Source organism: Sebastes fasciatus, chromosome 18 (genome assembly GCF_043250625.1).
Source record: "Sebastes fasciatus isolate fSebFas1 chromosome 18, fSebFas1.pri, whole genome shotgun sequence".
NCBI classification, from domain to species: domain Eukaryota; kingdom Metazoa; phylum Chordata; class Actinopteri; order Perciformes; family Sebastidae; genus Sebastes; species Sebastes fasciatus.
Window position 1 is genome coordinate 23,256,725 of NC_133812.1, and position 23,764 is coordinate 23,280,488.

At 40.0% G+C, this 23,764-nt stretch overlaps 1 long non-coding RNA gene across 1 annotated transcript in view; it reads right to left on the bottom strand.

The window, feature by feature from the left end:
- Nucleotides 1–23,764, bottom strand: part of LOC141756488 (uncharacterized) — a 181,940-nt gene that overhangs the window by 157,108 nt on the left and 1,068 nt on the right. The gene's annotated exons all lie outside the window — the stretch shown is intronic.

The following is a 23,764-nucleotide window of genomic DNA, read 5'->3' on the forward strand; positions in this document are numbered from 1 at the left end:
TGTTGCATATGGGAAAAGATGCCTATTGTTTGGGGCTTTCAGCATCAACACGTGGTCACTGAATCCAGTAACAACACAGTATGAGTGCGATCTGAGCTGAATGTTAGAAGAGTTTTATTAAAACCCAAGTTAAGCCAGTTTCCTATTTTGTCTTTTACGACATTGTAAACAATAGCATCTGTTAAATGCCTCAAATTGTAACCGCTCCAGGCCTATAGTCAATTCACAGTAAAGCTTTGGTTTTCCTTTTATAATACACTGAATATATGAGTCTTTTCAACTTTGATTAGAGGAAACCAAAATTAAAGTGAAAACCTCTAATGTAATGGGTTACGCAGGCCTAAAGTTAATAAAAAATAGAAAATTTAAAAAGGGTGTGCAGTCTTAATATCCACTTTATGATCTGGTTACCACAGACTTTTAGTCGCAAGTTTATGTCGATGCTCAATGCTGAATCTTTTATTCAGCTTTTCTAATAAAACGCCTCTCAGACTGGACCATACCGGCCCTTCATACTGTAACCTGTTGATATGTTGCTAACGTCACCATAAAACGAGCCTTTTAGAAAGCCGTCGCAGTGCAGACGGAAGACTTTCACACAGCGATAAAGTCTGTTTTCCTGCAGATTTCCTAAAGCTTGTGATTACTGAGCTAATTACTAACATTCCTCGGAGAACTTACAGGCTACTGCTCAGAACGTGGCAGCTTACGAGAACAGTGGGCTCCTTATACAGTACTGTAGCCAGACATATGCACACAGACAATATGCTGTTCTGTCTTATAAGACGTCCCTTAATCAACCATGTTTGGTTTATAAAAGAAAGAATGTAGCGGACAGAAACTCATTTCAGGGCTACCGAAAGCACTATAAAGCTGCATAAAGCAAGATCTTTATGTAACAATACACCTGTCTTAACCTAAATGCATGAGGGTGCATAAGAAAGAAAGCATCCTTTTCCTAAAGGTCTATACCATTTTTGTGCAATTGATTTTCTTTTGATTAGAGGTGTAAAGATGAACGGATACATATTGGAATATTGCAGAGTCCGAGATATGACTACATCAATAGCTACATGGAAACATACAGCTGTGGTGTGCTTCCTATATGTGTGTTTGTCCCAGCTCTCTTAATACCTCAATGGGATGGACACACATCCCTACTTTTGGTATAAGGCATCGCAGATATGTTGGGTTACCAAACATGAGCGTGCCGTGTACAGTTTACTCACGTTATACTACATTATTCCTACATATTTAAATTCAAAATGTTTAGCACTACCTCTTGTTACAGATCGGAGATGTGAAGTTACGTGGTGCAACTTTAAATGTCCTAATAGGATCCTGATGCTGGTAAAATTGCTTTAGTCTCGCTGATCACAACCATTAGCTTGGTAATATAAAGACAATTTGAAGGGACAAACTACTCTATAATTATTATTTATAGCATTTTCAAACCACCAAACCAATCCCTGAGTTGTGTCACCAGTTTGCAATGTGGATCGGTGGAAGTATATATTGCTCCTGATAGGATGTCTCACCAATAATATCCAGAACGAATTGCTCCCAAAAACTACACAGAAGCATCACTGTGGTCAATTAACTTGCGGGCTTTCTGTCCTGCAGTTGACTTCAACCATCGCAGTTTTCTGGATAAAGGCACAGCACTGATGACTACGCAAAACATAACCATTCAGCTACAGTAAAGGGGTTGGGGAATATAAATGATTATGACACAAAAATGCAACCGCTGTAAAAACATAACCCCCATGTCGCCATTTAAATATGAATATGGGACCATTAGATTCCCCATTTGTGAGACTTCTGCAGCTTGTGGTAAAGACCTTTGTAATAATCCAATGCTACACAATCCCAAACACTGGCTGCTCTCCATTCACAGGCGACAGACATGGTGACCTAATTCACTAGCGTCGGGTTGGCAGACTCTGAAAATGACAGGGTAACATCAGTACGAACCTAAGATGGGTTGTAATGGTACAATCCTGGCCGGTGTCTTTCATCTACTGTACACTTTGGTGTTTGTGTCATCAAACAGCTCAGTAGGAGAACAAAAAAAAATCGGACCTTCATTTTGAAGAGCCACTAAACGGTTTCAGCTGTCATCTGCTGGACTGAGACTCGCCTCGTAATTACATGATGGAGGCTCTGAGAGTTTATGACCAGGTGATGGAGGCCAGGTAAGTCAGTTGGGGTGTGAAGAGACTGAATGCCAGGTAGAGAAGGGATGTTGGGTGAGAATGCTGACTTTAACGCAGATTTTGGATCAGATGTCCAAAACAGTAAATTGACAATTAATTAACAAACATTTTGATAATTGCACCTACACTGAAATCACATTTATACACATTTATGACATAAAACATTAACCTTAAAGGTACAGAGTGTAGGATTTGGCGTCGTCTAGAGGTGTGGTTGCAGATTGCAACCAACTGAGTACCCCTCCGCTCACTCCTCCCTTTCCAAAACTGCGATAACGTGAGCTGGCGAGTGCAAAACCGTGGTAACGCCTTTCGCCTCACTCAGAGGCCATCCTTACCATAATAACACTACTTTAGGAGCAACGGAAGTCAGATGGCTTGCACTCTGCGGCTCACGTTACCGTAGTTTCACAAGCATGTCGGAGAACTACGGTGACCTTCAGGTAACGTTAAAATGTGAAAGACTCTCTCTAGATCCAGTGTTTAGTTTGTCCGTTCTGGGCTACTGTAGAAACATGGCGAAGCAACATGGTGAACTCCGTGAAGAGGACCCGCTCCCTATGTACAATAGATATGAAGAGCTCATTCTAAGCTAACGAAAACACAATGATTCTTAGTTTAAGGTGATTATACACTAATGAAAACATAGTTGTGAATGTTATGCACTGTTCCTTTAAAGTAAGTGTCATATACATTACAAGTGTTGTTATCGATTAGGCTTTAATCTTGTAACTAGTTTGATCACAAGATCAGATTTGTCAGGATCTGGGTGGTTTACCATCTCTGCTAAACAAATTCCTCGGGGACTCTGTGAGTCAACTAATTGATAAGGTCATTTATCAAAAACAAATACTGGCTGCTGCTTCTCTAATGTGGAGAATCTAATGTGTTTTTCTGTGTTCATTATCATTGTTAAAAGAATATTTTGGGGTTTTATTTGTTGGTCAAGAAGACAGAAGATATCACCTTTTTACAAATTGTGAGTATCATTTTTAACATTTTATGATGTTTTGTAGCATCAAAGTTTGATGCATTAATTAAAATCAAGAAAATAATTGATGAAAATAATCATTATTGCAGCTCTAGACATAATTATCTTTTGTTATCTTAAGTCTTAAGTGGTCTTACAAAGCTTTCCATGACTGTTGGAGGTGAAAAACATTCATATATTTTAGATTGACTTTTAAGAATGTATCTAAAGCCACAATGGAGGGACATAAAGCTAAATGCACACAGACTCATTTAGAAAGAATATGGAGGCAATAGGAATAAAAACGTCTCACACTAAAATTGTAAATTTGTGGTTTTTTTGCATAATATTTCTGCCTTCATTCCAATGACCAAAAAAAGTCCCGATTTGCTATTTTTATCCCTAAGGTTCCTGTAATTACATAGTTTAACATTTAAAGCGTTCCGCTCACTTAGCAACCATGTATTTATGGTGTTATCTGCATGGCAATTTAGGAATTAAAGAGTTTTAGGATGCCGACCACAAAAAGGCACAGCATTGCTCTAATTTTTCCAGCACCTCAAAGCATGCGTGTGTGCAGCCTTTTGCTTTAACACAGTGACCAAAGAGTACATAGTGGGCTTAAACGTGCTGGCTAGTCAGCATCCCTACTAATGAAGCCATTTAAAGCACGCTGGCCTGATGAGGGTTAAGCCTGCTCTAACCATCATGTCTGTAAACGTGTCCAAAGATATTAGACTCAAACGTGTCTCCAGTCTTAACGAGGCCAAGGAATTAGATCTAATCTACCACAGCGATGTTGGTTTGTGATTATCAGTGTGGAAGCGATCCACTTAAACGTAGCTGGTTTGTTGGTGGGAGGACGGGGTTCATCCAGAGCTGAGCTGGGCCTGTTGAGGGGAGCGGGTTTGCACCAACCATGTCATCTTAGCTGGTCAAGAAGAACGCTAAATAACGCTCCAAAGTTGGTGAGGAAAAGCTGGCATGGCCATTTTCAAAGGGGTCCCTTGACCTCTGACCTCAAGATGTGTGAATGAGGCCCTTGCACAATACATAGGAGTTATCTCAAAGCATAAAAACCTTTTCTCTAACCTCAGTGTACTTTGCAAAAACAGCAAGTCTTCCTGATACTTTGTAAATGTACTTTGAGTCATGATTCTTCCCTGGAAAGAGTTAAAGAGAAATGCCCTTGTTTGACATGGTTCTGTCTGCACACGACACCGCTGTGCGTCAGTCAACACTGCCCTCTGAGCAGGGTCACCACGCTACATCAGCTTCGACTTATCTCCACTTCCACTGACATGCTCTGTTGTCGTCTTTCTGTGTGCTTCGCTGGACAGAGACAATGCCCCTGCAGTGGATGACTGGAGTTTACTTCTTTTATCTTAACTCAGATTAGGAATTTATCAGATGCCAGTGCTGTCATTAAATGCCATGGGCTCTTTTTAGTGGAACACTTTGTTAATTAGTGTATTTGAAAAAGAAGATATGAAGAAAGGATGGACAGTGGAAATTAGGAGGGGAGAAAGGAAGGATGGATAACTTATGCAATATAGCTGGAGGAAAAAGAGAAGGAAGGATGGTTGGATGGAGGTACAATAAGAGACAGGGAGGCAGAAAAGTAGTAAAGGCAATAAAGGAAGAAACAAAGCAGGGAAATGAAGGTAACAGTGGTTAAGAAAGGAGAAAGTAGGGAAGGAAAGCAGTAACAGGAAACATAAGATCTATAGTTTCTGTCATTTTAGGTAGTTCTTATCGCGCTGATGTATGTTCAAGTGTTCATGTTTCTGATATGTTTGGTTTTAATTCGTTATTTGATGCTATAAAAAGGTGGCGAGACGTCATGATTGACAGATGTGATTGACAGCTGCTCTGAGTGAAGAAGTCGTGCAACCGGAGGATCGGGTATTGTACGAGAGAGGAGGTGTAAATTTAACTTTCTATAACCGTCACGAGTCTGTGTAATAGAACAATTTGATCATGAATGTCGTTACAGAGCTATTATAGTTAGTGTCTTTCTAGCTTTCTAACAGCTAGGTGGCTAACACTAACAAGCTGTGACCGCGCTCAACTCCTGATTTGCTCGGGCGGTTGTTCGGGCGAGACCTCATGCAGACAGCAATATTTATTTTTTACTGTGAGCTGTAAAATCCGTGCAAGCGAGAGTGCATCGGTCTGTATGTGTGCTTGTTGGAGCCTCAGCATGTGTGTACATAACATCATCTGTGTTTTCCCCTCTGCCATTCACATTAGTCTGAGTTAAATGGAAGTGCTGCTGCTGCCAGGCCAACTCTCTGGACGAGCCTGAGGAAACCCCTCTCTCCGCCGGCTACTGGACGGCCTGGATGCAATTAAAGTCCAATATGAGAGAGAGAGGGAGGCAGGCATGTCAGACGTGCCCAGTATAACCAGGCTGCGGCTGCTGTGGCCAGATGTGATCCTGCTCGGCCTGCTCCGGGTCTGGCACAAACCGCTCGGCTATTAATGGGGGTGCCTCAGCTCCAGGGTGTTCCAGGTGGTAAATGGGTGCTAATAGATATCACAGAGACCACATGCTGCCACTACGCAAAGGTTAACCCGATTGGTTTTACACACCTAAATACAAAAGCGCTTATACATACAACGCTGGGGCTAAACATATAGCTCGTGAACATATAGTAGTACATGTTTAAAGCCTGTGTAAATACTAAGGGTGGGTATTAAACCTAAACCTTTTTGGTACAGACAAGAATGTGCCCATAGCACAGAGTATCACATTGGCCAGGTTTGTAGTCATGTGTACTCATTCTGTGATCAGATACTTCTCCAGTGTTTCCCATTATTTACCTAGACTGTGGGGGTCTATTTTGTCCCGCCACAGTTTCATAATGAACCCAAAATATTTTACTATTCTTACACTTCTCAACTGGTGATCTGGCTGGCCCTCGCTGGCCACATTTCCTCCACGACGGTATTTTGTATTAAGAATCTGCAAAGTAGCTAGTAACTAATATTGTCAAATACATTAAAAAAGTACAATATTTCCCTCTGAGATGTAGTGGAGTAGAAGTATAAAGTTACATAAAATGGAAATACTTGAGGACAAGTACTTAAAATTGTACTTAAGTACAATACTTGTGTAGCCTAAATGTATTCCACCAACGCTAGAGCAAATAATTGTTTAAAAGAGCATAACGTTTTTCGTAGATAGCCCTTTAATTTTGCTCTCAAATTGACCAGATTGATGCTTTTAACTTTAAAACGTACAAATTTTTCTTCCAGGGGAGCATGCCCCCTGACCCCGCTACAGGTTCCGAAGTCCACCCACCACAGTCTCACAAAATCCTGCTGGAAACACTGACTTCTTGATTTGAATTGTAAAATTTTAGACTGAATTGTGTTTTGGCAAAGTTCTTGTAGAGCTTTTTCTGTTTTGAGCCCAAAACAACTGTCTGATAAATGATCATCAGACAGATTTTCACTTAGTTGTTTTAACAACTGAAGCAAAAGTATTTAGCTTTATTTGTATTTTCACACTTAATTTTAATAATTTAACTAAATGCATGATGCATTCAGTTTCATTTTTGACTCGTCTGATTACCTTTTATGATCTGTTGGCAGTTTTTGCGGCAAAGGTAAGGACAACATTTGTAAATGTTGGCTTCTTTTGTAGTTCCTTGTTGTTTTTGTTTATCTTTGTTTACGGCATTAAACAAGTATAATTTTGGTACTGGTACCAGACTTTGATATTTGATAGATATTGGCAATACTGAAATATTTCAAAGGATACCAAATTTAAAAGTATTCATCTATAGGTGCTACCTGTTGTGTGAAATAAAAATCTTTCTATCATCAGTTCCTAGACATTGTCAGGGATATTTTTGCTTTCAAGCCATGCTGACGAATTTATTGTGAAAGCTTTGTGATTATTTTAGTTAATGTTGAACTAAATGACATCCAATAAGTGCTTTCCGAGTATGAATCCAAACCTCTGATCTGCAGTAGGAAATGAGGTGTTTTTTGTTTGTCTGGAATATAAACCTCTTTGTAGGTAGATTAAGGCCTTTGTTTCAGGCTGCGCTCACACAGGGCACTCATTCTGACTAAAGAAATAAGCAAACACCTAATTGCCACTTGCGCGTGTCATATCAAAAGATCAGATCAAGGCTAGACTTCACTAAAAGTGGTTTCCGTCGCTTCATTGCGCAGACGCACAGTGAGGTGATTATTACAGCCAAAACATCCAGGTTCACCGTTAAAAGCTCCGGCGGAGATTAACTGGGGGATCAACACGATTAGCTACTGTGGAAACACAAGTAAATCAGATTGAGTCCCTGGAGCACGCAAAAAAGATTCATTATTCTAAACAAAGGGTCATTTTAAAAGGGCAAGTAATCATTCTGGTAAACAAGGACCTTATGTCTTACACGGAAGGAACAGGAGTGCCTTCTGGGCAGATTTTCATTCTTCCTTTGTTGGCATTTCAGCCCCGTTATATAAAGCGATCATCTGCTATTTAGAGCTTGACATGCATTTCCCACATATAACCACTAATTCAACTGTAGAAAGAAGAAAGGTTCAGCAAAACAGTTACAGGAAAGATTATGTGAGTAACGATTAACAGCTTTCTTTTAAAAAAAACAAACAGCCTTTTCTGCCATTTTTTGCATACAAAATTACTTTTACGATTAATCCATTATCAAAATAGTTGACGATCATTTTTCTGAAGATCGACTAATCGATTAGTCGACTAACCGTTGCAGCTCTAGTCGACGCATTTCAGGGTCAAGAGGACAACTTAAACAATCGCCTCACTCATTAAATACGTGGCTTTTTTGGTTTCATGCAGCACCACTACTCATTTTCCCTGAAGATAATAAGGGTTGTATTTCATAAAAATGTAATTAATTCTTTTGACTTTAGCAGGGGCGATCTTTATTTCAGGCAAGGCGGAGCACCTCGACTATAAAACGCTGCATTTGTAGGCGCAAAGTAATGTAAAACGTATCTTGCCAACAAGAGACACTTTGTACATTAACTTGTTACTGTTCTTTTTAAGGTGACAGCAAAGAAACACTTTCTAAAACATCACATAGCTGTAAACACCAGCCTTCATGGAAGAAGAGAATTGATGCTGTTATTCAGACACTTTCTCAAGTTTGTCAGATTGAGACAAAAATTTCACATGTTTCAACAACATCCTTTGTGTGTCGTGTCTGAAAGAGGACCTTCGAGACCCTTTGTGGGATCCAAACCAACCTCAATGCCAAGAATTCCCATACAACACATGAAAACTCACAAATGTCAGCATATGGAGAAATCAGGCCACTAATCGTCCTTTGTCACCCGGCGACATTCCTGATGTTCACCCTTGGCAACCAGGACTTAGGGAAGCGCAGAGATTTTGTTTGACAGCCGTGTCACCGAGCTTAGTGCTTCTCAGGGCGGGGCTGACCGCCTCTCATGGGGGACCCCTATGGACTGGGTTTGGGGTGAAGAGGGGGAGCTAATATCACAACACAATGTAGTCCAGCCAGGGACTCAAAAATGGTCTCTCTCTGCAGAACATCAAAACAAGGTAACGAATTTGATTAATGAGCCAGCCCTTTTATCCACTTTGAGCCGATGTTGACAGCTGAACGACACATGGGGGTAGTACGGGGGGAGGTGCCACGACACTTTCAAAGTCTGCAGATTCAAGTTCATGAGTGTCAAGCAGTAACTGTCAGTCAAAATCCAGGGGTCATATTTTGATTTATTCTGATTTGCATGAGGAAAGTTTAAATCTGATCATATTTGTTCCAAATATTCTTGATCTGATGAGTGGATTTCAGAAGGAAACAGGTTTTTCTAGATAATTTACTTCATGCATTTTATGACTTTTAGATTTTAAATGAAAGTTGAAGTTTTAAATTGAAGTTATACCGTTTTTTGTTTTTTTTAATTCAAAGTATAAATCTCACATGCAAATCACGGTATTATAACCTATGCATAGACAGACATGGGGACTTCACATTGGTACCAGCTAGGGGGGGGTCGCGATATACCGGTACTGGCGATAACAAAAATGATATATGATGTAAATAATCCAACACCTCTTAAATCACACTTTTGTATAGTAAGTAATTAATTTGCAAATACGAGACAAAACGCACAGTAAACAAAGATGAATTTGACTGATACGATTATTATTTTTTTGTGATAATATCGTCATCATGAATTATTTTGGCCACGATAATTGTGTAGTGAAAATCTGATATCGTGACAGCCCTAGTACCAGCACAGAGAAGCAACCCTAAAGCAGTTGTCAATGCTGCAAACATGTCTGGAACGATGGAGATGTGTGCAGATGTTTAAGTTTTTGGAGGATGCCAGTCACAACTGGAACCAGCTGTGATGTGGTGAATTTGTTTCCAAAATTAATAGTGTACTATAAACATGCAAAACTGCTTAGATCAAATACTGATATATATATATACAAGAATGTAAATACCAAGAATAGAGCTTCTAAAGTTGTTCAAAGTGAAATGTCAACCTCCACTTGACTAAATATGAAAAATATCTTGTCAGCATGTTTTCCTAAAAACCTAACCAGCTGTGCTGAAATCAACAACTCAGCATAAACTCAACTGCTGAGGTCTTTGATGCCATTTTTATGTAGTTGGTACTGTAATTGCCCATTTCCAGAATAAAGCGGTTTTGATCCTTTGATTAGAGACGGGGCCAGTTGGAACGGCTCTAAAATGAGCGCAGAGGTTCCTGACCCAAAATAGCCAAGTCTAACTCCAGCTCCATCACTCTGGCCAGCAGGGGGCTGTTTCATGTTATACTGCCGTTTGCTATTCCTGTCACTTCTCCTCCGCGGGGTCCAGATAAACACTTCCATTCCACAATCCCAAAGACATAGTTAAGAGACCGCGATTATAGCTTTGGGAGTGTCGTAAAAAGATCTCCTTTGGGAGGGGGCATCCTCTTGACAGCCACAGTTTCTCTTCCCTGTTTCTATTTAGCATGTTTCTAACAACTTTCCTCTCTCTCTGGCTTGTTGACCTGTAAGGTGAACTGCTTCTGCACGTGCCGAGAGTTTCCCTTCGACTAAAAGTAGGTCTCCTCAGACTGCGCGGCTCCCCGTCTACGACTCGGCCTCATAATTTTAAGAGTAAAGCAGCTATATTTATGCGTCTGACTGAATGTGACCCTTATGCATTCCCTCTTATGTTTGCATGACACCAAATTTATAGTTTGTGTGCACACAGCATGTTTCAATGTAAATATTATCCTTTACATTGGCACAAATGCAATAAAACATGGCCATTTTATATCCAACACCCGTCTCCACAATGTATGACCCATACACTGCAGTCCTATGTTGAATCTTGACACATTAAAACTCACTCTGAGAGCACCAAAGTAGCATTACATGGTGTCACAGGGGACAAATTGTGTAGAAGCAATATGACCGAACCCCTCGCTGCAGTTTGCTCGGTCCAAGTCTGCAGCTGCGGTTGCCAGGTTTCTGGAGGGAAAACAATGGGAAGCGGCTGAGCAGCGAATGTGGTCGGCGGCAGAGAAGCCGCCCATGTCCTTTAATGTGGCTTTTAGCTGTCTCATTGGCCGCCAGCTCCTTGCTGATTTACACCACAGCGGCAATTCACTACCCAAACAAACCCCAGACAACTAATTATGTCAGGTTGACTCTGTCAGCTTATCATGGAAGCAAAACAGAAGAGAAAATGTTGACCACAAAGGCCGACATCTCTGGAGTGTAACTCCAGACAATGTGATGGTGGAGCCCTGGTGCTGTCTGTTGTGGCGTGGTTGTGGATCTACTGTACTATGGTGCATAAGCCTGGTAGGTCTGGAGAGAGAGGGGATGTCTGCAGAATAATTCATATTTTAAATCAACATAGATGCATATCTGTGCACAAATAACAAGGAGTCACGGAAGAAGCAATCGTTGACTATGAAGTCTGGGACAAAATCCTTCCTCCTCTCAAATTCCTCTTTAATCAGCTCCCAAATGTGTCTCAAATATGAAAAAGAAACAACCAAAATACACAGACTTCATTATACTGCCAACTATTAGAATACAAAGTAGGATATTGTCCTGAAAAATTGAGATGGAAAGTTTATTTCTATGATGTTAATTGTTAATCTTCTCATTATGTTTTAATTATTTGCAGTAATATCTCTGCAGAACATACAGTCTTCTGTCATACATCTTCTAATGTAGCCTATATTTGCCTGAAGTCTGATCGCACTATGCACGACAACATGAAATGCTGACATTATTTTACCAAGACTCTTAAATTAAAGAATACAATTATTCTATTTCTTTTGTTTTAGGTTCTAGCTGAACCCTTTACAGTTATGAATATCAGTGTAAATATATCACCAAAACAAAGCTACAGTCAGATAATAAAAGAAAAAACGTTTACATAAAGAAGTGACAACCTATCATTACCGAAGTCTAGACATGTCTAGACAAAGTCAGCAGTTTCAAATCTAAATTTTATACGTGCAATAATCCAGTCATTTTTCACCAAAATGATGCACTGACTACAAAGGAATGCAGTCTGTGGATTGGCCAAGAAATATAGCAGTAATTAGTTAAATCAAGCCAAACAAGAACTGTACATATTGTTGCATAAGATTTACTTTTGCTATTTATGTTCAATGTACAACTTGTGTGTGTGCAACTTTTGTTATTCACGTTATCCGATGGCTTTGCTCTTCAAACTTGGATCCCCAAAGAGACTGTAGATGGTGTTTTTAGTATGCCACATCCGAAACAACAACATGTAGAGTCCCATTAGGGATAACCAAATCATAGATTGTTGAATTTATTATTTCTGCCTTCCTCTTGGAGTAAATTTGAGTCTGAATAAGTTTTGCTTAAGAAACTAAACCTCAGTGGTATATTCTGGTTAAGTTATTTAAATACGGGATAATGTACATCGATTCAGTCATTGTTGTGAAATATACCCCTTCAGGGCGATGCCGCATCGACCGGATCGCTGTACATTATCCCCACTTATTACACGGCTACTTACTTAAGAAATCACAAATTTGACACAGAAACGATCCAGCAGAGTCCGCCATCAGAAATGCGCCCATAGCAACGGTCTGTTATACATAGCAACGATCTGTTATGCATAGCAACGGTCTGTTATACATAGCAACGGTCTGCTATAAAGAAATGACAGACCATAGATGCTGTGATTGACCAATCAAAATTATTCAAAGCTGTGTAATAATCTCAATTAGCCACCACCTGAGTGACCTTTCAAGTTCAAATCATACATACTAGTCTATAGCCGTTTTATATGCACTAAGAGTATTTAACAGGTTGACCTTCCACAATAAAGAAACCTTATTTTGATCCTTTTTTTAAGCCGTTAAATAAATTTTGCACCCATAAATGTGAACCGTTAACTCTGCTTTGTGCTTTCTGAGGTTTAACTCAACCAGTCAGGTCATTTTTCCCTCTTGAGAAACACATTTCCTTCAGAAAGCGTCCAGTCTGCTAGAAAGCCCAGCCTGAAGTGCATGAAGCCAGCTGTTTATCCTCGTGTCTGGCTCCACGTCCTCCTCCCTGCATCAGTTTGGCCCTCGTTCAATCCACCTCTCGCCTGTTATAAAGGCTCTTTTTGCTGAATACTTTCCTATACACTCCTGGCCCTGAGGTTTACAAGTTTCCCAGCCTTTATGGCACCACTGAGGCATTTTTGGAGTCTCCTAATGTTTTCCTCTTAATATGGTCTAAATTTGAATAAAAAAAAAGGTATTAAGGAAGAATTTGACCAAATCAGAAGATAGCTGTTCTTACTATTGTTTTTCTTTAGGAAAGGTCATGCCTGTTTATCATTATAGCTTCAAAATATGTGACTATTTCATATCTACTCTGGATAATGCCCACCTCAGCATCTTCCCAAATGAAATCGGAAATGCAGATCCAGCGCTGCAGCTTACTGATACTCAACTACAAAGGGCACACAAGGCATTTAATGCGATTCAGATCTCCACTGCATATCTGAAAAGGATGGGAACAGTCAGGCTTGGCTCTTGAGGGAACTTCGGGTATTTCCTTTCGTGTTTGCTCCCTTGGAGGCAAAAATAATGATATCTTTTCTCCTCAGATTGTCCGGAAACCAGAACAAGGACAGATGGTCTGAGGTGGTCTTTTATCATATAAAACAGACATTTGCTCATCCAAGAAAAGCAGACTAATTATTGTTTTTTTACTTCTACTTTTTCTTAAAGATATAGGGCAGCAAGTAAAGATTATAATGAGACAGTAAAGTATTGTAATTATGCACAATTACTCATCATTATGACTACTGAGAGAAAGAGAGAGAGAGAGAGAAGTAAACAGTCAGGGCTTTAATTCAAAGAGAGGTTTACGTCACTGGAATGATATTGGGTGACAAGAAATGCACTGAATTCAAACAGTGTGTTTTGTTTTTGAAAAACAATCTGATCACAAGCATAAACATATGTGCAAAAATAATGTGTGCAGTGTGTTGATGGTTCAAAAGCTTGACATATTTAATGACTCATAACAACCTTGATGTGGCTTCTAGGGGGTGCTACTGAGCGTATTCCAGTTTATTCTGACACACCGGTTTTGTTTAATCACAAAAAATCTGCCCCAGTTTCCACTCTTACATCGTTCTCTGAAATATAAACTGAAAAGGCATTTCAACAATTTGTTTGAACTTTGAAATGCACATGCTTTAATCATGCACGTGGGCCAAAACAGAAGTTTTAACAAGAGAGATTAACGTAAAGCTGTTTAATTAAACAAATGAAAAACCAAAGAGTTGTCTGGAGAAATATATTTAATCTTTGTTAGGACTCAGGCAAACACAGGAGCACGGACCGTAAACTTTACTTTGAGAAACTTGAGAACGGGCCACGTTGGTTTCTTCAAGCCCTAAACAACTGACACAAACACTATCTTTCAAAGTCTTGTGTTTAGACTACAGACTTTGACTGTCTTCGCAATCTAGCGGACATTAAAAAGAGATGTTTGCAGTGTTTCGGTTTATTTTTGGTTGACGTCCACGCCGTGGCTGAAAATAAACTGAGGTCTTGTGTTTGTGTGTTGAACAATTCTTTTCATAGCAGAGAGAGCAGCAGAGAGAAAAACACAGCTGATGATGAGAATAACGATGAAACGGTAAAACGGGTATCGATGACAATAGTACAAACTGAATGTAATGTGTTAATAATGTGTTTATGTGTGTTAGGTTATGTGAAACGGGGCATTAAGTTAAAACTAGTTCAGCTATTCTATGACTAATTCAAAGTGTCTATTTATGTGTTTACATGCAGGGAAACTGACTTGTAAATAGGGATGTCACGAGAACCGATACTTCGGTACCAACTCGGTACCAAAATTCAAAAAATGTGACGGTACTCGTTTTCTTCGGTACCAAAGGTACCGAACGATGCCTGTAATGGTCATTTGGTACCGGAGCGGAGGTACTGGAGATGCGATTCTTCCAGATCTAATGGGGGCAGTATACGCACCTAGTGTTCTCATCTGCCGTGAAATGAAGTACGAAGAAGAACGCCGTAGCAGCACGGAAAAAAACAACAACACGAGACGTGAAAGATGGCATCTGCTGCAGCGCTACCTCCGCCTCAACTCGTTGAGAAAACAAATAGCAAGAGTCGGGTATGGAAGTACTTTGCATTCGAGGCGGATTTACAAGGAGTAATAATAGATTCGCAAAAACCACCAACCTTTTCTTTCCAAAGGAGGAAATACTTCCAATTTAGCAAAGCACCTCAAAGACCGACATCCAGACAATATAGTTTGTTTTAAATACTTGAAGGCTTCATGCCACTGTTCTGTTTTGCAATGTTTATAGATGTTTCCTTTTATTTATTACTTAAAGGCTACGTGCCTCTGTTTTTTGTAATGTTCAAATGTTTTAATAAAAGGAGCGCGTGTTGAATTACATGGGATTTATTGTTTTTTTTACCGTGGTATCGAAACTGGTATCGAGAATCGTGTAAATTCACTGGTATTGGTATCGACTACTAGATTTCTGGTACCGTGACATCCCTACTTGTAAATGGATGCAAAGTTGTTCTGTAGGCTCAGCATGACTGTTTGTGATCTTTCTAAATTTGCAAGACTGTGTTCCTCTTAAAATTCAAGCCGGTATCACATCAAAGCATGTAATAGACCCGCCTGTACCAGAGGATAGCATGTCAGTGTCATGTTTTGCCTCTCCGAGACATGATTATTACATGCATGTACGAAGGTGCAGTACCAGCAGGGGGAAACCACTCACTTAGGTTAGGAAAAACGTCATGGTTGACCTTATGTAACATAAGTACTGAAGACACGTCACAAACGTCAAACAAAACACTAATCTCAAACACCGTTCTCCTGGTTAAAAAGTCCTGTCTTTGTTGGACCCATCCACCTCTTCTCCCGCCTGCCATAAGCAGTCTTTCTCACTTTTTAGTCTACATCACTAGCTCTGAGCGTGGCATATTTACACAGATGCATTTACATCAGTCAGTACAGACTACATGGCGTACAAATGACATGCCTTATTGCGCGCTTTTGCCTTGCACATTATCGTGTCATTCGTTTGCCTTTTCGTGCAACCGGGCTTTAAAATTCCTGTCACACCACAATCAGAAATTCTTGTGACCAATTCAAGGAATCAACTGCTGCTCATTCAGGTCCGACTTCCCTCTAAAAATACCAGCCCGCTTTGTAAACAACCGACCTGTCTAAAGCTGAGGAGTCCTCGGTTCTATATCCACTCTGCGTTGGGTAAGGCTGTAAATCACTTCATACAGTAAAGACGTGGACACGTGTAAATCTTTCGCTCCTCTTTGCCCTGTGGCCTCTTCCTCCTCTGAATGGGGCTCAGTGTTCCTGTCACACCTGCTCACCTTTCCCAGCCTGCAGCCCCGGGACGTGGGTGAGCTGAGGCCTGAGATGAGAGGCCAAGAGGGGAGGCCTTGGACGGCTTGGAAAAGGGGCAATGACCCTGCATACCCCAAGAAGTCACGGTACTGACTCTGGCTCTGTGCTGTGTGAACCGCCGGTTGTGGTTTTTTCGGTCATGTGCGAAGGCGTTTTCACGTGCTAAGGAAAGATTCATGACCGGTGGATTTCAGAGCAGTGAATGCTGGCACGCTTCGAAGAGAACACGCCACACAGCGTGCCGTTTGCAAAGGCTTAAATAAATACACTACATAGTCTCAAGTGGCCTTGCGGAGTGCCTTCACAAATGCTCTGCCATGTGACTGGGATGTCACTTATTCTGGCTTCCAAGGCAGAGGAAAAAACGAGCGCCTTGTGTACTTACTCATTCTCAAAACCACTAACAATCTCTCTTACTGTGCAGCTATATGTATACAGATACAGGACATGCTGTATTAGCCACAGCACGTCTAACATTAGCACGCAAGGATTTTACAGACAATATGAAGCAAGCAAAATATAACTTTTAGTCCTTTTTAGTCCAAGCATATAATTCTCTTGTAAATTTTGTCCCGCTGTCTCGACATTTTGACCACAAAGAGTTTGATTCATCGTCTGTGTATGCAAAATTATAATAATATATTGTAATGCTAGAGGTGGAGAAAAGATTTAAATGTTTTGAGGCATGCTCAGACTGGGAGAGTATGGAGGTACGTTAAGAAGCACAGATAATTTATTCGTTTTTTTTCTTTCCTTTTCTTTCTTCATATATTTTTCTTTATTATTATTATTATCATTATTATCATTACTTCATTATTTGTATTAATTTATTTATTATTATTATTATTATTAGTAGTAGTAGTAGTAGTAGTATTATTATCTGTATTATTATTATTATTATTATTATTATTATTATTATTATTAATAATAATAATAATAATTCTCTTTTTATTATTTATTACTGTTTTTACTATTATTATTTTATTTCTTTTATTATATAGTTTCCATTGCATTATTTAATTGTGTTTGTCTAGTTTGACTTTTGACTAGTATTTTATCAAAACTAGTATTTGATGAAGTTATAGTTTTGCTGCTGTTGGTTTAGTGGATTGTTACTATTGTCATTATAACCTGTGTTTTATTATTATAATTATTATTATTATTATTATCATTATCATTATTATTATTATTATTATTATTATTAATAATAATAATAATATCTCTCTTTACATTGTTGTCCCAATTTTGTCACACTTTCTGTACGATGTCTGTACAAATGTTGCAAGCGTAGCTGATATTGTGATATAATTAGTTTGTAAAATCCCAATAAACAGATTTGGAAAAACAAAAAAAAGAAGCCCAGATGAGTGGCGTAACTAATGCTAACCAGGCAGAGTGAGCGGTAGGCAGACTCCTGCTTTTCATTAGCACCAGCTTGCTAACTGGCAAGTGCAGCCAGCTAGACTTTCCAGATGTGCCTGTCCTTGTATGATCCTCAGCTCCGCTGTGAGATCTCACCTCGGGGCTGGAAACCGAGACAAGGAAACACACGCAGCAAGGGAGTCGGCTCAGCCAGCCAGGCAGCCTCACAAAGAGTCGTATGTATGCAGGAAGCTGGACAGACTGGGAGAAGGCTGCTCTGCAGAGGGGATGCCACGTTAACACCATGTCTCTGCAGTCAATGACTGGCAACGCTGCCTGAAAGGATGCCAGACTTGTTTTTTCACTCAGCAAGTGTTTTAATGCCCCATGCTGTTAATGGGTCGCTGTGCTTTCAAGAAGGGAAGGAATAATCAAGAGAAGACACAGGAGGTCTTTTCTGCTCTTAACAGCCTGTCCCTATATAACCTGACACACTTTGAGTTTCTAAACATCAACTTATACATCAGACCAGCACATATGGGTGCTTCCCGAAAAGTCAAGGTCGTGCCCCCTTTTGGGGGAAAGAAAACCAAAGATCTCATAGACTTCAATGCAATTTGACGTATGTTTGGATCGTAATTTGACAAATTCGTATGCATTCATGTCTTGTTATACAAACACTTGTTTTATACACATGTCTAATAATTATTTTACGATCTTGCCTGAACCTGAGCGTTCGCGATATCTTAATAAATTAAGGTTGATCGCCGTCATGTCCGTTCAGTCTTCCGCCGTCCAACACAGAACACAGTGGCCAGATATTGTTTATCCAGACTTCCATACTTATTTGATTGAATCACGTTAGGCCAAGTGTTGTCTGTAAATAACTAAAAAGATTTAGTTGGAGACGACGGTCTGATAACGTTAATGTATGACTGTATTACTGCAGCAGCCGTGCTAGTCACCAGCATTACTTAGCATTTACCACACTGACAGTGAGTATTCACGTATCTGATGTGCTTCAAATCTCAGTGTGAAAGCCTCGGTTAACCCGCTACAAAACAGTGTTTCGTCATTTTCTCTCCTGTGACAGCGATTTTATGTCCCCCTAACGCGAGCGCAGCCTCTGTGATGACGTGTTGCTGGTCTGGTCTATAGCTTGGAGCCATAAAGCCCCTCTATTAAAGCTTTTTTTACGACACAGCAGGGGAACAAATCGGAGATCAGCATTTTTGGATTTGTTGTTGGTGCAACCAACTACACAGCAACTCTTCGGCATATCGTTCTTACTATTACTGGTTTGTTTAAAGCAGAAGTTTGGAGACATGTTTCAACTTCTTTACGCTGTTACCATCTACGAGGGACGCAGGATTGTTTTCCCCCAATATAACAGCAATGTCAGTTTTATTCCAAACAGAATTAAACAGATTAAATATCGTATCAGCTGAGATCTGGGTGGCCTGGATGCTAGAGAGGATCTCATCCCACTGAACTCTGTCAGAACAAAATGTTAAGCTCTGAGAGCCAAGGTGATTGATTCCAGTTTGAGCGGCTTTGCAACTCACCGAATCAAACACTCGACAACAATGCGAAAGTACATTGAGGCTTTTATTCTCATGACAGCAGTGTTTGGGATTTCGGGCTGACAGCAATCTGCAAAAGTTGCAAAAGGAATGCAACATCAACACAAAGACACCAGCTGTTAGCAGAGCTGCTCTGTAGCCCAGTGACAATAAAACTTAATTCATGCAAATTAATGGAAATCACACATATGGAGAATATCAATTTTGAACTCTTTAAACTTGAACCAAAAAACAAACATTCGCCACTAAAACTGAACTTTACTTTTAGACATAACTTCTAGAGAAAATATTAAAAACTACCAGAAAAAATCCCAAATTAATGTAATAAAAAAACATGCTGCTCAACCAGGAAACATTATGTGCACAGCAGCAAAGATAATTGACATTGGATAATAGTGGTACTTAGTGTGTTCTCTTGAATCTATATGAATAACAAATGGATCTGCCAGGGAGTGACTAACACTGGCTCGACTGTAAAACTCTTCATAAACAGACTCTTCATGTTTGTCCAAAGCATCAAGATCACATTCGGTATTAATGCCATACGGCCAACTTCTCACAAGGACAAACATTCGATTGTCAAAAACTGTCCCATATTTAAGATCTTGGCCTGAGCTGAATTGTTGTCATCATGCTTCCTCTCTACTGCTGAAGCAGGCCAGGACAAAATGAAATTATTAGTGGGCAGAGGAAGAGAGCAGAGCTGTTGATCTGCACGTTAGGTCAATCATTGATTGCATCACTTCCACAGAAGCTATTAAAGCATTTCTGTTTAAGGTGAAAACCTGAAGCCAGGTCTGTCACAAGAATATATTACTTCTGATTTGGAGGAAAAGGATGACACCCAAAGGAAAGAGTAATTGCAGTTTCTCAATACAAAGTTTGGAATGCACGAGGATGACTGATGACGGACAATTAAGTTAATAGATTTAGGGTCACATTTAAGGTTGCAGCCTAAAAGTCGATTTGAGTCATCAGGCTGGAAGACCGAGAGTTGACTCGCATTTTGTCAGTCAAATCACTGCACTGTTTTTAAGCTGCATCATTGGACACAGAGTAATCCGAGGACCTTCTCAAGTAAATGAGAAAAAAACAAAAAGGGCTGTAAATATGTGTTATCTTTTCACTGGCTGTGAATGAGAATAGCAGCTCGAACTGACCTCAGGTGATCACAGTAATTCCTTGGCGTATAAACTGAGCAGATTTCACCTCATGTGACTCCAGGTTTGGCCTCAGTTTGTTTTGTTATGTTAAGCTTTCTTAACACGAAGAACTTCTGGCTATCAGATGTTTTCTGTATTCCCATAAACTTTTCATGTTTGACTTTTCACCTATCGTTGCTTTGTATAACATCGTCTTGCCAGAGAAATGATGCAAACAGGCCGAGCTGTCTGGCATCATTTGAGTTTGAATTGCATTGTTCACACTGATCAATACAGACTAAAAGAAAGAAGTGCACTAGAACTTAAATGAACTTCTCCAAAGCAATATTTCCATGATGGGAGCACCGGAGGAACATAACGCTGTTAAAGCTTACTGATTTTAAAGCGTAACATCAGTATTTTCCAACCTGGACCCTATTTTCCCAATGTTTGTGTGTCTTAGTGACTAATGGGGACAACGATTTTTGAAAATGGTCCAGTATTGATCGAGTACGCTGCAGCCGGCAGCCGCTAAACGGGCTGTAATGTAATCGCTTGGAGCAATTCCTCACTGTCAATAAACGTCCAACTACAAGTTACCCTTTAAAGTCATCCACATTGAGGGAATATAATTCCGTTCTGGCTGCTAACTTGATCCTCACCCTAATTGTGGATATAAATGTACATCAATAGGAAAAAGTGAGAGCTTAAAAAGAAACAGATTAACACGTCAAACTTCTCATCTGACCTCGGTCCAGCTGTGGCACTTCATAAAGAGGCTGTTTCCTTCCCCACAACGTTTCTGAGCTACGCCAGACACGGATGTTGTTGTCATCCACTCCCCACTTCTATTTGGGACTACATATACCAACCAGCCATTATCATACGATGTCTCCATGAAATAATACGCTGCTCAGATTCATGATGTGCCTCAGGGGGGTGATCATGGGTCACAATTTCAAACCCAAAAGTCTCTCAGTGATCCCTGACGGTCCCTGGTGTCGTGGCTGCCAGTGACACAGACAAACTGTGTTCATAGAAGACCACACAACACACAAACAGCAAGGGATGAATTAAAATCTGCAGGGGGATGCCAAATCCACAGTGAAAGCAGATGCATACTGATATCATGTTGAAAACAATTACAGCATCACATCATAAATAGCTAGGTCAAAAACAGTGCATTCACATTTATACTAGAAGATGTCCATGGGTTTTTGGTCATTTTCACAATTTTTCCCCCGACCACAGTCAGACAAACATAATGCCTTTTTATGTCTCTGCGTGCAGTTTAAATACCGGCTGCATTATGAGATTAGTGCCACCCACTGAAAAGCTGCTCTCTCACTACTGCTGATTTGTGTTCACTTTAACGACTCAATGACAGTTTTCAACCACCAAGAATGATTGACCGAGCTGTTGACACAAGCACTTGTGCAGAATGACAGCTAGATGTTCAATGAAAATGAATGAATTGGGATCAAGTGGCAAAAGTTGAAGAAACTTTACCCAAATATAAAGTTAGAACTTCAAAAACAGCACATTAATGTATATTATAAGCAACTGATTGGACACGTAATCAATGCCAGTGACTCAACAATCACTTCACAAGGCATGAGTGGATTTTGGATTCCTCATTGGTTTGGTACAAGGAGAACCAAATGTACCAAAACAGTCTGGGAATTTCCAAATCAACAAACACGAGGCGTTTCACAGTGTGCGACTCGCGCAGCCTATCCGTCCTCTGTTGATATGGGCTGGGTAAAGCTGCAAATGAATTGCACTTCTTGGAATAAATAAAGTTGTCTGAATCTTCATCCTTTCCTTCCCTGCAAAATTTTTCAGCCCAAGAAGACTAATATTCTCTCGACTCCACCGCCGCTCAGTTTCACTAAGCACTTTTTATTTTTGGGCCGGCCACTACCCCCTCTTTCAAATTAGTATGAGAAAATGATTAAATGACTAATCAATATTCTCAGAAGACTTGTGAAGTTATGTCCATGCTGCCCACCAACAGAGCTTTACATAAGTTATAAGTTCACTTCTTAAAATACATACAGGATGTGAATGTCTCTAAAATATATATTTGGGCATATTGTAAATTCTCGATTGGTTTTATAACCATCTGAGCCAAATGAGGGTTTCGCTGCTTATGATTAAACATCATAACCAACACTTTGATGGTGTGTGGAGTTACTGCGAGGAGTGGCGAATAACAGGGTTTGCTGTCTATATGGGTCACTGTGGGGTTTGAATGTGGCTGAGGGAATGTGAGGGAATGAGGGAACGAGTCGAAGCGGAGGGCTGCCTGACGTCCCCTCGGCCAAGCCACAGCTGGCCAGATTACAAGAGTCTGGATTAGAGGCCAAGGGTTGGGGTAGGGATGTGGATCCCATTGATGTAGGAACTGAAAGACACACACACGCGGAGGCCACACATTATTAAAGCATCAATGTCACCATCAAGACACGCACTAGCTCCAAACTGCGAAGGCGTCCACGTTGTCTTTAACTATGAACCAAGATGTTCATTTTAAGCAGCCGTTTATACTTTGAATTGTGTTTTACGTGGCCACTTCGTTGGGACATTATCCATGAATATGAATGATATCCAGCAGGTGTATTTACTCATTTCCTCTTCATCATAACAGACCTCACAAGCCGCAAAGGCCAGACAATAAGGGGATGTAACTTTGGCCTAGCATCTACATCACTGTGTACAAAACAAAACAAACCGCACATGGTTATCTTTGCATTTGGCCCACCATTGATTTCAGACAGATAATAGCTTCTCGTAAAGCATAAATGGGAGAATGAGAACAATCTGCAGAGCACGCTGAGCCTCTGACCACTGCTGGCAGGGCATGAAAGCTGCATTACGCATAACAAGATGAGATTTACAATTGTCTTTTTGCATCCTGAGCCTAACTAAATCACTTCAGCAAAATAATAACTGTTGTCTAAGAGCAGCCACATGTCAAAAACAGGATCAAAAGGTGTCGCTAATGAATGTTTAACATCAACACCAACATGGATATCCTATGTCTTATTATAATTCATATGAACCTAAAGAAAACAGACCAATCATCAGGCGGAAATATATTCCATACAAATGTTAAGCGCAGAACAGATGCTGTAAAACAAAAATCCAAAGGCAGATTTTGCCATTCCCCAACAAAAGGCCTCCATTTGGCGTTCCTGCAAAAAATTCAACATCCAGTAAACTGAGATTGATAAAATATACGCCCAGAAATCCACATGATATGCAATAGCAGGTTAAAAGTGTCAGTCATGCAGCAAATAGTTATTAACTTAAGCTTTAAACATACAAAAAGCATTCAAGTGTGTGTAAAGCACTGATAAGCAGCAGATCATCATCAGTGCATGAATATGAGTGAAGAAACAGGTGAAACAGCAGTTTAGATGTAATCATGATAGGAAGAGGAACTGTACAGCAGGTGGAAACAAACTCATTTCTATGAATTTAATGGTTTCTCCAATGATAAATATAAAGTGTGAAGAGAAAATGTGAATGTAACCAGTTGTGCAATGTGA